Below are 17,339 nucleotides of genomic sequence, written 5' to 3' on the forward strand. Positions count from 1 at the left end.
ACATGATGAACCTGGATTCAAATCTTGGCCCCACCTTTTATTAGTTGTGTGACTTTGGTAAGTCCTTAGCCTCTTTAGGCCTCAGCTTCAACACTGATAAAAAGAAGATAAAAACAATATCCACTTTAAGGCGATGTTGCTATTGATGTGTGTATGATTGCAATAATGATGTAGAACTCGTGGCCCAGTGCCCGGCACAATGTAAACTCTCAATAAGTCACTATTATTATTTTAGGACCATGAACTAGAAAACACTTTATAATTGGTATAGTATTCTACAAAGAGTATTTTAGACTAAGTACTAATATTATTGATGGAGTAAAATTTGAGGGGAAGTTGAAATCACATCTTCTGTTTTCTTATTTCTGGCATCAATTTTGTTGAATGAAGGATTTGCAATTAGCAAATACAATTTTATATTTATGACATTATATAATCTGTCCAAACACAAAAATCATATTGACAACCACTGTGTAAAAGTTTAAATAGTTTAAGTACTATTTTTGTTGTGTTTAACTCACTAACATAAATGCCTCAGTTATTGGTATCAAAACTGTAGTTTCATTTCGAAACACCAGCAATATATATATACCACAACTTAATAGGTAATTGCTTAACTAATCAGGGACAACTTTTAGATTTTATATTAATGAGAGAGTAATACTTGTGTTTAGTGACAACATAAGAAACTGTGAAAAGTCCTTTTCCATATATGAAAAAAGAAATATTTAAAACTCTACATTTTAAAAATAATTTTTAATTTTGGAATAATTTTAAATTTACAGGAAAGTTGCAAAGTTTCCTGTAATGGTATCATCTCATGTTATAGTGGTGTATTTATCAACTATTAATGCCACACTTTACTCAGATTTCACCAATGTTTCCTTTAATAGCCTTTTTCTCTTTTAGTATCCCGTCCAATATACCACATTACATTTAGATATTTCTGCTTAGTCCAACTTGGTCTGTGACAGCTTCTCAGTCTTTCTTTGCTTTTCATGACTTTGACAACTTTAAAGATCACTGGCCAGGTGTTCTGTAATGCGGTTCAATTTGGGTTTGTCTGGTGTTTTTCTCATGACTCAACTGAGGTCATGTGTTTGCAGAAAGAATGCCACAGTGGTGGTGTGCATTTCTCATCGCATCATATCAGAGGATACATGGTATTAACATGCATTACTGCAAGTACTGTGTATCTCAATCACATGGTTACGGTAGTTTTTGCCAGCTTTCTTCAATGTAGAGTCACTATTTATCACTTTCCATACTCTAGTGTCTGGAAGCAAGTCCCTAAGACCAGCCCATACTTGGAAAGTGGGGCTCGGAGGAGATTAAGTTCCACTTTTGTAAGGAAGATTTGTCTTTTCTCCCCATGTGTTTATTTGTTTGTCTGTTTCTGTGTGTTCATTCCTTCATTCATTTATTCATTCAATCTTTGTTTATATCACTGTGGACTCATGTATTTATTTTACACTTTAGGTAGTAATCTAATGCTACCTAATTTCACTGCTTAAAATGTTTCACCTTTGGCCATTGGGAGCTCTTTCAAGCGACCCTCTACTTCCCTTTGACATGGATTGTGCTGTGGGATGGAACTGGGGGTGCGGAGAGAAGCAGGAAGCTGCAGGCTTGGGACCTGCAGCCAGAGCTTTCGTTTCTTATGGTGTGGTGTTCCAGCATGGAATTCCAAAGATCCAAGAATTTTATATTTGAACCTAGACTACCAGGTATATTTGTCAACGTAGTAGGATAAAACATATTTTATTAGTTCACTAGATTGATTTATAACTTTTAAACCTCAAGATACATGCAGTGAAGTCCTCCATTTCTACGCATCTTGGACCATGCATGTTAGGGGGCCTCTAGCACTTATTTGGAAGGGAAAGTGAGATACTGCTTTTCCACTGATTTTATTTATATGTAGAAATTGATTTTCTCACTACTTCACTTCCATTGGCCAAAACATTTTTGAAAAAGAATCAGCAAAATGAAAATTTAAAAGCCGTAACTTTAATTAGATTTTGTAATTTTCCAAACCAGGCAATTCACTGGGAGGCTGTATATTAAAGAATTTAAAATTTAGACACCAAAATAAAATCACCAGTCACTAGTAAACAGCATTAAACTATGCATCTGGTTCTAAATTTTGTCTGTAACTACCCATTTTTAGCTGGAACTGCACATCACAAAAACCTTAATAGAGAGAATGCTGCTTTAGAGAGGCATATTTTTTAAAAATTACGTGGGAGGGTGCTCTCTATGGGAGTGGGGCAAGTTTACATTTTACCAATTTACTCTGTTTTAATTGCTTTTCATAGGTTGGTGCCCTTGGCATGTTTTAATCTGACTCAGCCCTATTTCAAGGGGTGTGAATTCAAAGCCAATGGGAGTCAGGCAGGCAATGTATAGTGAAGAAAGTCAGGTGTGAGAAAAGTCAATTGCCACAATGCCATGAAATTTTAATTATTTTACAAAACTATTGGATATGTGTGTAAAATAACACAAGCATGTGTGAAATTGGAGATTACATTTTAAATCCAAACTCGAAAACTGCAAATTGGAATGCAGACATAATTCATTATGTTTTTTCTTTCATTATTTATTAATTCTCAATTGGGAACTGGAAACCTGACATCTTTTCCTCTGCACCAGGAAATCAGTATCAGAATTTACATTTCACATTGTATATGCAACATAAGATTCAATTTTGTAAACTTCGTAAACTTTAAATGGTATAGAAATTCCTTTAAAAAATTAAAAATAGAACTACCATATGATCCAGCAATTCTATTCCTGGATATTATCAGAAGAAAGTGAAAATGCTAATTCAAAAATACATATGCACCCCTATGTTCATTGCACTATTATTTTCAGTAGCCAAGGTATGGATACTACCAAGTGCCCATTAATAGATGAATGGATAAAGAAGGTGGGAGATATATATGTATATATACATATATATACACACACACAATGAAATATTAAGTATATATGTATATGTTTATATATATGTATATGTATACATATAAATACATAACAAAAAATTACTCAGCCATAAAGAAAAATGAAATCTTGTCATTTGTGACAACATGGATAGACCCAGAGGGTATTATGCGAAGTGAAGTAAGTCAAACAAAGACGAATACTGTATGATTCACTTATATGTGGAATCTAAAAAACAAAACAAATGAACAAACATAACTAAACATAAACAGTCGTAGATATAGAGAACAAAAAGGTGGTTGCCATAAGGAAGGGGGTGGGAGAGGAGAGAAAGAGATAAGGGAGATTAAGAGGTACAAACTTCCAGTTTCAACATAAGTGAGTCATGGGTATGAAATGTAGGGTGTGGGGAATATAGTCAATCATTGTGTAATATCTTTGTGTGGTGACAGATGGCAACTCAATTTATCATGGCAATCATTTTGAAACATATGGAAATATCAAATCACTATGTTCTGTAACAGGAGCTAATAGTATTGCAGGTCAATTATACTTCAAAAACAAACAAACAAACTCATAGAAGTGAGACCAGATTTGTAGTTACCAGAGTGGGGGAGAGTGGGATGGGGGGATGGGATGGGGGGTGGGGGGAGGGGGAATTGGATGAAGGTAGTCAAAAGGTACAAACTTTCATCAAAAGGAAAACATTTTTATCTACTTCTTTACTTTTGATTTATTTGAGGTAATGGATGTTTACTAAACTTATGATAAATATTTCATGATGTAAGTCAAATTATTATGCTATATACCTTAAACTTATACAGTGCTGTATATCAGTTATATCTCAATAAAACTGGAAGGAAAAAATGAATGGTCACAATATTTAGTTTTGTTGTTTTATAAGGTCAAATAGCTATTTGCAAATATAAACATCATGGGTAGAAATTTTGCACAGTGGTTTTTATATTTAGGAGAATACGTCTTAGGTGTTTGAAATTCTGGTGTTCTTACATCACCATGTTTGTTGTTTGGTGTTATATTGCCTTACTCTTCAATTATTTCTATTTGTACCTCCTGAACTCAACTATCTCATTCATTGGAAAAGGCCAATCTAACCATGCTGGGTTTTTTTCAGATTTCTTTTTTCCAAACTTACTTTTCAACTCCATAATTTGGGATAGTTCAATCCATCCCTTTTATTTCTAGAAACTGATTTCAGTGAATGGGATCATAATTTTGGGTAATTCCTAATGAATGTTTCCCTGAGGAAACAGTGTTTAAATGAATTGTATCATCCACTAAAAAGACCAAGTATTTGATCTAATCTTTGGTGGGGAGCCCAGGTCGACGACATGAACGAGTTAATTTCTTTCAATTCTCTTTGGTACCATGTCACAAGTAAGGCACCTAAAATTCATGTATAAATGACCACCATACTCTGCCTCTAATTCATCACGTAAAGTGCTAATCTCTCTGTGTTTCTAATCCCAGGAATTTCATGGTTTTAACGATTGAGTTTGAGATGTGTTCTTTTTCAGCACAGAGTGATTTCTAGTGAATGGTGTAATGATAGAACTTAGCTCCTTATCGATGCAAAAAATAACAAGTTCAGTGTTAGCACTGGTCACTGTAGGGGCACATTTGTCTTACTAATTTTGACCAGGCTATATTCAACTCTTCAAGACTTGTGGTAGATGCAAAAATGGCCACAAACTCTTCCACAACCTGCATCTGTGACCTTATAATGTGACTTGGTAGCTTCTCTCACGAAAGTGGGAGAAATCTATTTCTTTACCTTTTGAATACAGTCTGGCCTTGTGTCTTGCTTTGGCCAATAAAGAGTGGCAGGAGCAATGATATGAAAATCATAAATGTCTCAAGAGGTTTTGCATGCTTCTGCCTTCACTGCTTCATCGTAAACCAGACAGCCCGAACCCAACCATCGGCTGACGGCAGAAATGTATAAGTGAGTCCAGCCAATAAGAGTCCAGCAAAGCCCAGGCCAGAACAACTGTCGAGATAAACCCCAAGTGATCCTACTGCCAAATCATAAGATAAATAAGTGGGTGTTGATTTAAGCCATTAAGTTTTAGGGTGGTTTGTTACGCAGAATTACTATCGGATATGGCATAATACACTATTGGCATAATACACTATTAGCATAACGACCAAAGTTTTTAGTTCCATCTTAACTTCTTAATGATATTGAAATAAATATAATTATTCCAGGTGGTAGTATTTATCTTTCTACTTTTATAAACTGCTGTAGAAAATGCCATGCATTGGTTAAAATTTTCATACACTTAGCCTTTCAGCTCTTAAACCATATTTTCAACTTCCTGAACATTGGCCAATGCTTGATTCTCTTCAGGAAACATAATATTTTGCCCTCAAGAGACATTCTTTTATAGATTTACCCTGTGAAAGTTTTTGTACTTGGAAAACTTTTTGTTTCTTACCGAGCACATCACTGCATTTTATAGTGGTAATATTTAATTTATGAACACTAAAACGAGGCCCTCTTTAAAATTCAGTTCTTTTACTTTTTAGTGTATTAAGTTCTTCAATGTGCATCATTCTCTAGCCTGTCATACTTCTTGCTATAATTTGTTTTATAATGGTACCTTTATTTGTATTTAGTCAAAAAAGACACACTTTGAAAGTTCTCTGGTTGTCTAGTGGTTAGGACTCGGTGCTTTCACTGCCGTGTTCTAGGTTCAATCCCTGGTCAGGGAATTGAAATCCCACAAGTCACAGGTCACCGCCAAAAAAGAAAAAAAAAAAAAAAAGACACACTTTATTTGCATATATATATAGGAAGAATACTTTTTACTTTATAAAGAAATGATCTCTTCTTGAAACCACAGTTCTTTGCATTCGGTCTTCTGTTTTCCTACTTTTGGTAAAGACATAGGTAAAAATGTCACTCTTTTCTTAATCTACCATAAGTAAACAATTGGACATTTGAGAGAATAAATGGCAACTACCACTTGGCTTGTATTCAGTGAGACAAAGGGAGTAGCAGATACTCTGACCTGTTGGAGCACATATGCTCCATTTGAGAGCAGAAGCTGATGTTCAACTGCAGAATATTGTTACCACATCTGAAGATCTGTCATTATCTGATTTTTCAAACTTCTTGAGAGAAGCTCCAAATACAGATTCTCATGTGAAATCTCCTGAGTTCTAACTTACGACGGATTTAAACCATAACTTTAAACACTGTGTGAGTCAAGGATATGTACCAGATGAACACGAGTGGAGTGAGATTTTTACGTTTCCCCTCCAATCAACACATAGTATTAAGCAAAGTGGTCTAAACACAGACTAGATGAATGAATGCACAAATGAGTGATAGGATGGTATAAAATGGGGGCACTAAATATGACAAAACCTTACCAGGATTTTGTTCCAGGATTTGGTAAAGTAATTCAGGGAGGAAAAAGAAAAGACAAAAGTAGCAGGAGGGCCACTGAGGAGGCATTTTGAAGGAGGCTTGTGAGGAGGCATTTTGAAGGAGGCTTGATCTCAAGAAAGAAGAAAAAATGCTCCCTCTCCCATAGCTTCCTCATGCTCTGCGTGATGAAACTCTCTACCTCTTTGACAGAGATGCTCTTCTTTAATGGGATCCTAAAATTTGAACTCCTTTAGAAGTAACCCCTCTTGCATCCTCTCCACATTATGGAAATGGCTATGGTTGGCAAAAAAAAAAAAAAAAAAAAAAGAAAAGAAAAAGAAAAAGAGAAAGTAAAAGAAAAAAGGAGGTATACACAAAGAGAAGAAGAATGCTGAACCATCAATTTTCCAAGAAAGGGTTCTGCTTGGGGGAGTAGGACAAGATCCAAGGACCCTTTCTTCTCTCCTTTCCCTGTTCATCCGATTACTTCTGAATGTAGTGCTCTCTCAAGCCCAAGAAGACATTTCTTAGGTTCAGATAGTTGGAGGATTTCCAAAGCTTGTCTCCAGCTCCAGTTCTTGGCAACTGGGTGGAATTCCCACCTTGAAGAACTCCAGAATTAAAAATAAAGATTCCTAGTATATATGTGTGGTTGCCAGAGCTGGACTGGAGCTGTTGCTGGTTTGTGGGAGTTAATGGTGCTATAAATTGAGAGAGAAGAAAGAAGAAATTGATGCCTCTGTAGCAGGGTAAGTCACATCAGCAAGGTATTGTTTTTATAAGGATCACAAAACACATCTAACCAAAAATCTTTCATTTCATAGTAGAAAGTAGAGTCAGGAAAACACTCTGATTAATCAAATAAATCTGTGGTTGGTACATACAGAATCCAGAACTTCTGAGATGCAAATTCTTTTAATGTCCTAGTTTTCCAGTCAGAGAAAGAACTTAGTGTGTGTGGGTGTGCATGGTTGTAGGGGGAGAGGTGTGGAGTGCTCAAGCAGTCCATACACAAATAATTTTAATTATCTGCGGAGCAGGGACTGGCCAGAACTTGGCGCTCTCATGAAGATGTCCAGGGATAAATACTGGAATATAAATAGCACTACTGACTTGGAAACTCTCGATGCCCCGAAGCTGGCGTGAGAGTTGTGGTTATTGAGGTTCTCATGAAGTTAGGATGAAAAATTTATAAGATGTAGATGTTCAAAGAATCATATCCCCATGGATATTCTCTGAAATTTAAGGAGGAAAATAAGGATACAGACCCAATTAGTCATATTCTAAGATGCCCAAGTTACTATCTTTAGTAGACTCCTGTCATGTACTTATTTATTGGCTCTCTTGAGTACAACACATGCTTCTTACCATCACTTTGGTTTCCCTTCAGGCGGACTCACACAATGTATGGTCTTGGTGGGGAATAGTGCAGCCTCTCCTTTTAAAAGCCCAATGAACCAGATCATTACCTCTCCCATTCCTAGGCTGTCAAGAGATGGATATGTGACCTAGCCTCGGTCAGTCAGTCCTCTACCCCAGGACTTTGCAGCTTGAGCTGGTGGCATTAGGGTGTGGGGTTGCTGCGGTGGACAGGTCCATGTGTGGATCTCAACATTTCTGTAGCAAGACCTTTGCTGTGGTCCCTGCTGCTTGGGCTTCCCACTCTCTCTTGTTCCTATTCATTTTCTAAGCCTAGTCCTCCCGTTTTTCTGAGCCTCTGATATACTTTCAGTAAAGTATCCCCTTTTTGAAAAGAAAGCCAACATTGATTTCTGTTGCTGAGATCAATAACCCTGATTAAAATATTATCTGAAGACTGGAGAAGAGACGTGAGCTTTCTGCAAAGTCTCCTCCATTGATTAGAATACATAAGTGCACGTAGAGGTCTATGTTATGTGCCTATGTTTGAAAAAAGAGCATAGCAGCAACATGGGTAAAATTCACTAGAAATCTCTGGATAAATTGTTTTTGGAATGTCTGTAAGGGACAATCTTTCCCATAATAATGATGAGAACCATAGTCCAAATATTAAAGTTACCATTTATTATATGCCTTCTTTACAATAGACATTTATCTCTTAGAAGTTCTCAATCGTTTAATAGCCCTATGAGATAAGAGCAATCACTCCCATTTTATAGATAAGATAACTGAGGTTTGGATAGGATAATAATTCCCTAAAGTCAGACAACTGGTAAAAAAAAAAATCAGTCTGCATGCCCATCCAATCCAAATCTAGTTCTCTTTTTGTCCTACAAGATCACCTCTCTTCCAAAAACAGAGGGGGGAAGGGGAGATTCTAGCCCAGAATACCCCTTGTGAACCTCCTGTTGCTAAGTCTCTGCAGTTATCTCTTTTAACCACCATGTCAACCAGACATTCTCAGACCCTCGTTTTATTTTTAGATCTCACTGGTTTGTAACTTAGTGACAGGTGCATGTCAGGATTGCTAGCTCCAAGCACAGAGGCAAGTGCTGCTGGGCGGAGTCTGGATGCCCTTATTCGAAACACATCATCCTCTTTTTTGTTGACCTAGATAGCCCTTTGTGCTTTGTATTTTTGTTAGGGTTCTCCAAAGAAACAGAACCAGGAGAACATATGTAGGTATATCAAAAGAGATTTATTATGAAGCATTGACTCAGATGATTAAGAAGGCTAAGAAGTCTCATGCTCTGCTGTCTGCAAGCTGGAGGCCCAGGAAAGCCAATGGTGTTGTTCCAGCCCAAACCTGAAGGCCTGAGAACCAGAGGAGCCAATGGTGTAACCAGTCTGGGTCTGAAGGCCCAGGAAAACAGAAGTGCTGATGTCCAAAGTCAAGAGAAGCTGGATGTCCTGGCTTAAGTCCTTTCTCCACCTTCTTGTTGCAATCTGGCCATCAACAGATTGGATGATGCTTCCCTGCATTGATGAGGCTGGGTCTCCTTTACTCAGTCCACTGATTCAAATATTAATCTCTTCCAGAAACACCTTCACAGACACACCCCAAATTAATATTCTACCAGTGATCTTGGCATCCCTGAGCCCGGTCCGGTTGACAAATACAATTAACCATCACATGTCTTGACTTTACCTGAGGTGGTTTCTCAGGTTTTCCTTTCTTCTCTCTTTTTTTTTCACCCTCCTTTTATATATGACATTTTTATTATTTCTGCTTTTATATATGACATTTTTATTATTTCTGCAGTGACCAGGGGCTGTTTTGATCCATCATTTCTCTTTTTTAGAGTTTATTTTCCCCCCTTTTGTTTCAGAAATATGTGTGTTGTTTACTTTGCCTAAAGTAGCTGGGAGCATTTCAAAGATTTAAATTTTTCATGCAATCCAGAGCAAAGAGGCTGATGGTAGTGTATGGTAGGAAGTGAAGGTGGGGACAAGGAAGATAGGAGAGACAGTCTATGGTATTTGGGGGACCATGGATTCTGAAAATTTTGGAATAAAAGGAGAGAAGCAGGTCTCTGCTTTCAGAGACAGTGCAATAAACTTTCTGTAAAGGCAGATTTATATTGGTCTCCATTTGTATTTCTTGGTACAAAAGCCTCATTTCATAACTATTTGAAATCTTTAGGACTAGGGATTAAATGGATATGAAATTAAGGCTGATAGTGTATACAAAACAATTCTGGGAAGAATATTCAAACTCAAGTTGCCTAAGAAAGTCATTTTTTTTTCTTTTAAATTTATGTGAAGTTAAAACAATCTAGAAACAGTATTAAGAATTAATTTGGGTTTTGGTGGAGGTGGAATGGGAAGTAGAAGGTGCTGAGTGGGGAAGGAAACCCTTTAGCTAGGAACTTAATGGCTTTGAGGTAGTTTTTCATATAGTTAAGCTACATTAATGTAATATAATGTAGTCTGACTACATTACTATAGTAGATGCTGATGAGTATAAAAATATATTACCATTGATAGAGTCATTGCAAGAGTTTCTCACAACTAGATTTTTTTATTCCAATTAGAATTACTTACACTACATTATGATATTTAATTTATTGATTTATTCTAGCCTCATAAGGCAGATGATAAAAATATATATGACCATCAAAATAAATGTATGTTGACAGATTACAGGTGAAGAAATGGGGTAAACTAGCAAAACAAAACCAGGAGTGGAATTAGAACACCACATGCATACCAGAAGGCCTTGCCTGACGGTAAAAGTGCTTGAAAGTTCAGATCTTGGTTTCTTGTGACCAAAGCAAAGAGGGCAAGACCACCAGTTGACTCTGTTCGGGAATGTTGTTGAGGGAAATGAAATCTTTTCTGGCACGAGGATTCACTGGGCGCAGAATCACACTTTCTCACGGGGACACCGATTTTGCAGGGCGAGAGGCTGAGTCTACATCTCCTGCCACCGCTTCTCTCTGTCACAGTTAAACCCAAGGATTGTGGCAAAGTCTCCCCCAGGGGTCTGCAACTTGCTAGGAGGCCAAAGGCTTCAGCTCACTGTGTGCAGGTGCTGACTGCACAGCTGGCCCTCAGGGGATTTGTGGGCAGCTCCTACTCACAAGGATCCCCTTGCCTTCGTGCTCTGTCTATGACCTGGGTCTCCTGGCTGAGGGCCCCTGGGCTGTTCTGCTTTCACCTCAGGGTGGTATAGGGATAGTCGGGGTGAGGGCATGAAGAAAACTGGAAAGACGGCTCTGACAGCAACCCCTGGTCCCTGAAGGAAATTCAAGAGTCTGGGTCACGAGCAGGTCACGGGGACCGGATATTCTCATAACTTCCTCTAGCATCCTCATGGGGTACTTCTTAGCCCTGACTTTCCTTGCTGAGTTCCTGGCAAATAATTCTCCTTTTCCTTGAAACTGTGGCTGAGGAGTCTTGGGAGAGAAGCACACGGATATCCTGGTGGGCACGTAAAGACCCCAATGATCTGGGTCAAGGTCGAGACATGCCTGCAGGACATGTTCTGACTCACAGCAGGTTCCTCTCAGGCTCATTTCCTGCTGGGGCCTGCTCAGCTGAGGCTGAGAGAGGCTGTCCTTTCTCCACCTCAGAACAGACAACGGAGGAATTCTGAGAAGGAAAAACTCATGAGGGAAAGGGAGCTGATGTTTTTGTTGTGGGCCCACTGTGTCTAGCGCATTGAACTACATGCTTCGTTAAGGGAGAATAGGTTCTGGGAAGACACAAGCCAGGAACATGGACCCACTTTGCCTTCTGGATGTGTTCTTAGGTGCTCTGCTGGGGAGGAAATTAGAAAATCAGGAGCAGTGAAAAACAGCAAGCCTCTTACAGCCCAGTCCTTAAACCATCCCCCAGGGTTTCAGCCTCTCTCCCAAGACAGGAAGGAGACAAAATAGCAGCAGGCCCTGAAAGATATAGCCATTAGGAGAGACCCACATTGTCTTTTCACGTGCAGAGCAATGACTGCTATCAGTGCCAAGGGGCAGAAGTTACTGCTCTGGAAGGCTCTGCTGTGACCAGCAACCCACTTACCTCCTCAGCTCCAGCAAAGACAGAAGCACTGCCCCAAAGCTCACCTGCACCCTCCTGTCCCTGACAGGTGCTCCAGACCTGGGAATAAACTGTGCCCAGATATTAACTGAAAGAGGGAACAAGGTTAGACAGGAAGCGGTGGTCAAGGGCTCACACAGGAACTTTTCCTGACCACATGCTTCATACTTACCTTGACAAGCCCAAATGCGTCTCAGCAGGACCTGGAATGTTGAGGACATCCCTACAAGCCTCACCTCATTGGCCCTTTCCCTCCATCTTTCCTCACCTGGATCCCTGACTTAACAGCAGTATTCACCATTGATATACACGGGCTCCTGATCCCTGGCTGGGGCAGGTGAGCTGGAGTAGAGGCACTCCTAGAGACCTTGGCTGAAAGGTTCCTGAAATAAGTGTCAGTCCTTGGGACAATGAATTGAAAGGGAAAGAAAGGCTGGCAAGGGGGCTAAATTGTAGAACATTTCAGAGGATTCAGTACCCACAAAGGCACAGGGTCTTGCAAGGTACGTAGCCTGCTGCCTGATACACCTGTGCATGGGCAGTGTTGGGGGGGCCCATCAGGGCAACGCTGATGCCTGGTATGACCAAGACAAATCTAAGCTGGGGATGTCTGAGTCAAGTTCAGAGAAAAATAATCAGCTGGTTGGAAATTTTCATCCTTAGACTTGCTTATCGTCAGTTCCTTCAAAGATACAGATTGTGTAAGTAGCTCTCTATCATATTGGGCTAATGCCCCAGAAAAGATACTTAACTTTCAGGAACACATGATTTAATCAAGGGCAAAAAAGAAATTTGGACTTTAAGTCAAGCTTTGTCATCTCTGATATGCCTCACAATGGTACTGTCACATCTAAAGATGCCTGAGCCTCCTGCTATTGGCCAAAGTGGTTCAGAAAACATTTCAAGCTCTGAATGAGATGAAGTCTTAGGCACAAAGGTTGAACGTAATTTCCAGGGAGAAAATGAGATGTAATTATGTGAATCTATATCAATTACCATCAACATGAGTTTTTAGTTTACATTTAAGCAGAGTTTCTTTTCTGTATCCCCAAATATGTCATAAAACATTGTCTTAAATCTATGGCATCTTTGTGTAGATTCTGGAGCCAGACTTCTGGTTTCAAAACTAGGCTTTGTCACTTAGTAGCTGTGTGACTCACTTACCCTCTCTGTGCCTAATTCCCTAATATGTAAACAATACTGTGTACAATCAATTAACATATGTCAAGCACTTAGAATGGTGCCTGGCACAAAAATAAGTGTGTGTTAAGGATTAGCTATTATTATCATCAGAAATTATTGTATTTCATTGTTATTTCTGAAAGCAGAATTGGGAGAAGATTTAGTGAGACTTCTCAGATACATGATATTTGAAGTGAAATGTGAAGAAGTCAGAATCAGACAGGGATAGAGGGTGGGGTGGCAGAAGGGATTGTTCCTGAGGAAACAGCCTGAGCTTAGTCCCAGAAAGGGGGAGGGATGCAGAACATGACATGTTCAAATTTCTATTTTTGAGCCATTTCCAAATTTCTTCATTTTGAGTGCTAAATAAGTCAGAAGGAGAGTTCCAGCATCCTTTCACACAGTACATTTACTCTAGATGTTGAATAAATGAACCAACACATACATGTGGACCAGACACAGAGGCCTCATCTGTGGGGCCAGGCACAAGAACCCATTCCTGTGAGGCAGAGAGGAACTTGTGATCGCCAAGGGGAAGGTCTCTCTAGGATGGATTTGGCATAAAGGGAGTCCACTCATGTCACATATCAGTAGATGATGGTCTGGAAGGCCCCTTGCTGGGGAGTTCACAGTCGGGATAAGCATCCCACATTCCACCTCACCACCTGCATGTGTACTCCTTGGCAGTAAGCTCCTGACTCTGTCCCATGGTGCCTCTAGCTCCTGGCACCGTGTCTGGCATTGAATTAGTGCTTAATGTGTGTTAGTGGAATGAATGAAAAATGTGAAATGCCTGTCTTCCCAGGGGCAGACAGCAGGTGCTTTACACTGGAAAATTTAGTGATTTGGCTCCTGGCTGTGTAACCTAAGTGAATCACTTAGCGTCTGTAGACCTTGGTGTGCTCTGTACGACTACACTGTAGTGCATTAAACATGAGCTCTGGGGACACACTTCCTCAGCCAGCTTGTCGTTGGGTCACTTTATGGTTTCTCACCATTCTTGTATCTCTGTTTCTATATCTGTGAAATGGGGAAAACAGTAATAATAATAATAGCTCTCAAATGAAGATGAAATTAGTCAATGCATGCTGAGTGATGGTAACAGTATTTGACATACAGTAAAGACTCAATATTTGCTACTATTATTTTTATTATTATTATTTTGTTAGTTTTACTAATTAGCCCAAACTAGCCCAAACCTGGCTGTGCATTTGAATTACTCACAGAATTAAATACCACTTCCTGATCCTCATTGCCAAAAATTCATATTCAGTAAGTCTGGGCTGGGCTGGGATGTTTGTTTATTTTTATGGCTGATTTTTTTGTGCAGCCAGATTTATTGACTGCAGGGCCATGCCGCTCAACCCTATGGGATGCTGTCTCTATAGACGACAGTGTGAATGGCATCCCCTGGACTTGTACCATGTAGTGACTCTGCCCTGGTTTCCTCTAGACTTAAGAGACTGGGATTCTGTTCTGTATCCCACATAGGCACAATTCAGGGTAAGCCTATAACATATATGCAGGACATACTTGAGTTTGAAATCAAAGGACTCAGAATTTTGAATTCTTGAGGATTTTAATCATTTGGCTATCACTGATTCGCTTTGCACAGGTAATACAGTCTTGCCTGGAAGGTTTAAAAAGTGAATATTTAAATGAAATAAACAGGAACTTGGGACTTCCCTGGTGGCGCAGTGGTTAAGAATCCGCCTGCCAATGTGGAGGATATGGGTTTGATATCTGGTCCAGGAGGATCCCACGTGCCAAGAAGCAACTAAGCCCCTGTGCCACAACTACTGAGCTTGAGCTCTAGAGCCCACGAACCACAACTATTGAGCCCATGTGCCACAACTACTGAAGCCCGAGTGCCTAGAGCCAGTGCTCCACATGAGAAGCCACCACAAAGAGAGGCCTGTGCACTGCAATGAAATGTAACCCCTGCTCGCTGCAACTACAGAAAGCCTGTGTGCAGCAATGAAGACCCAATGCAGCCAATAACTAAATTAAAAATTTATTAAAAAAAAAAGAAACAAATATGAACCTTAGCAGGTACTCTCGGCAGGCAGGATAGTCTTCACCCTGCTGGAGTCTATATTCTCCGTTCCTCTGTCTGGCAAGTAAGGCACTTTAAAACTCTCTAAATACCCTTCAGGGCCATGGAGATCTGCAAGCACTTATTTGGTGTGTGCCAGGCTCCCTTCTGACCCTCTAGTTAGTATCTTCATGGGGACATTTCGCCCTGAAGGTCTTCTGCGGTCTCTTGGCACTCGGCATTTTAATAGGCTCCTTTCATGACCGGGGGTTACTTAGGTGAGGGCTGGGATCATTTTCCTTTCCTGTGTTAGTTACGATTTTCCCTAATTTTGACATTTGTCTTTATGTGAGCTTGCTGGGTATCTGGAGGGCTCCTAAGGATGGAAGCACTGTCCTTGGCACCAATATGCTGGGAGTCCCTAAACTGTCTGGTGTGTTATGTCATAATATTACAAGAGCTTTTTTAAAAATAGGGAAAAGGACTGGAAAGACTCCCCAAAGAAAAACATCAAAAGCCTCTTTTAGGATTAGCAGCTCTTCTTATGGCATAAGAATTGAAAAAGGTGATGGGAGGGGCCTGACTTGGGAGAGGAAATGTGATTGCTTTACTGTGAGTAAAGGACCTGGCCTATATTAATTTTGGACCACGTGACTTCTCAGAGTCAAGGTAGTGATATATGATTGTCTATTTCAAGCTGTTAACTGACATGATGTGCCCGATAAAGTCTTCTTTTGGGGGGAGGCACCCCTCCTCTATTAGATGACATTGTGCTTGGTTCATGAGGTCTGGTGAAGTCGCCTCCTGCTTCCTCACTCCTGTGAAGGGTGGGACGTGTGCCACCCACACCCCAAGTACTCCTTGGGACTTCTGCAGGAGCCATGTGGACCCTGAGCATTAAACAAGAGGCAGGCTTGGAGCAGCCAGCACCCTCCTGTTACCAAGAGGGCAGCCTAGGACCTGTCTCTGTGTGGATACAAGCTGAGGTGAAGAAGCTGTGGCTGACTTCCATCTGCTTACGTTTGCCATGCGCTTGACTCTCTATTTGCACTTCATTCTCCTCTAATTGTCAATGTTTTTTGTCACCAGCTTTCTCAAGTCCTTCATGGAATGAATTAGGGGTATAACTAAATGAGGAAATGAAGTAAGATATTTTATATAAAATGATTCTGTATCTCATGTTATCCTCAGAATGTGTCTATGAGGACAAGGAGAGGATGCATTAATATCCCCATTTTCAGAGAAAGGAAATGAAGCTCAGAGAGATCAAATCATTGTCTTGGTAGGTTTTTTGTTTGCTTGACTGTGTTGTCTTTGTTGCTGCGATAGGGGCTTCCTCTAATTGCCGCGAGCAGGGGCTACTCTTCGTTTCAGTGCTTGGGCTTCTCAGTGTCGTGGCTTCTCCTGCTGTGAAGCACGGGATCTAGGCATGCTGGCTTCAGTAGTTGTGGCTCGCAGGTTCTAGAGCTCAGGCTCAGTAGTTGTGGTGCACGGGCTTCGCTGCTCTGTGGCATGTGGGATCTTCCCGGAGCAGGGATCGAACCTGTGTCCCCTGCATTGGCAGGCGGATTCATAACCACTGTATCACCAGGGGAGTCCTGGTAGGTTTGTAATATATCCCACCCAGCAAGTGTCAGAACTGTGGCTAGAACTCATCTCTTTACTTCCAGTCCAAAGCTCTTTCTATTATATTATACATTACTATATATAATTATGCATAATATAGTATGTTGTAAATATTGTAATTACTATGCCAGTTGTACTATACTTAACATACCCATTGTATTATATTCTATAGTACTTAGAATACTCAGATTATTTCTTTTAAAGTCTAGTTCCCTGCTGCATTTCTCTTGTTTATGCATCTTCGTGGAGATTGTTTCCAACTGATAGCTATTTTGTCAGAGTTTCTATTGAAGAAACAAATGTAAACGTGCAATCAGTCTCACTTGAACTCACATATGTAAAGCACTTTCTTGGAGGGTTGAATTACTTTAACTGACAGCCTCACCCACTGGGTGGCAGCTTCCAGGCTACGTGTATGTCATCTGCTCCACAAAAGCAGCATTTTTGGTGATAATCGATGAGAGAGCAACAAAAAGTAAAAGCAGAAGTTACAAACCTGACTTCCTCTGGACCCTTAGGTAAAAAACAGAGCAGCAGTTGCCAGGAACCAAGCAGCCCTTCTCCTGCCCCCTCCCAGCTCCATCACTGCAGCCAGAAGGTGGATCTCATCCTCCTCGGGCTCTAGAGAGAGAGGCTGGGAAGCAGGCTGGAATCCTCGGATGCTGCAGGGGAGGCAGTGTGAGGATCCCAGTGAGCTTTGCC

This window comes from Hippopotamus amphibius, chromosome 1, assembly GCF_030028045.1.
Source record: "Hippopotamus amphibius kiboko isolate mHipAmp2 chromosome 1, mHipAmp2.hap2, whole genome shotgun sequence".
In the NCBI taxonomy this organism is placed as follows: domain Eukaryota; kingdom Metazoa; phylum Chordata; class Mammalia; order Artiodactyla; family Hippopotamidae; genus Hippopotamus; species Hippopotamus amphibius.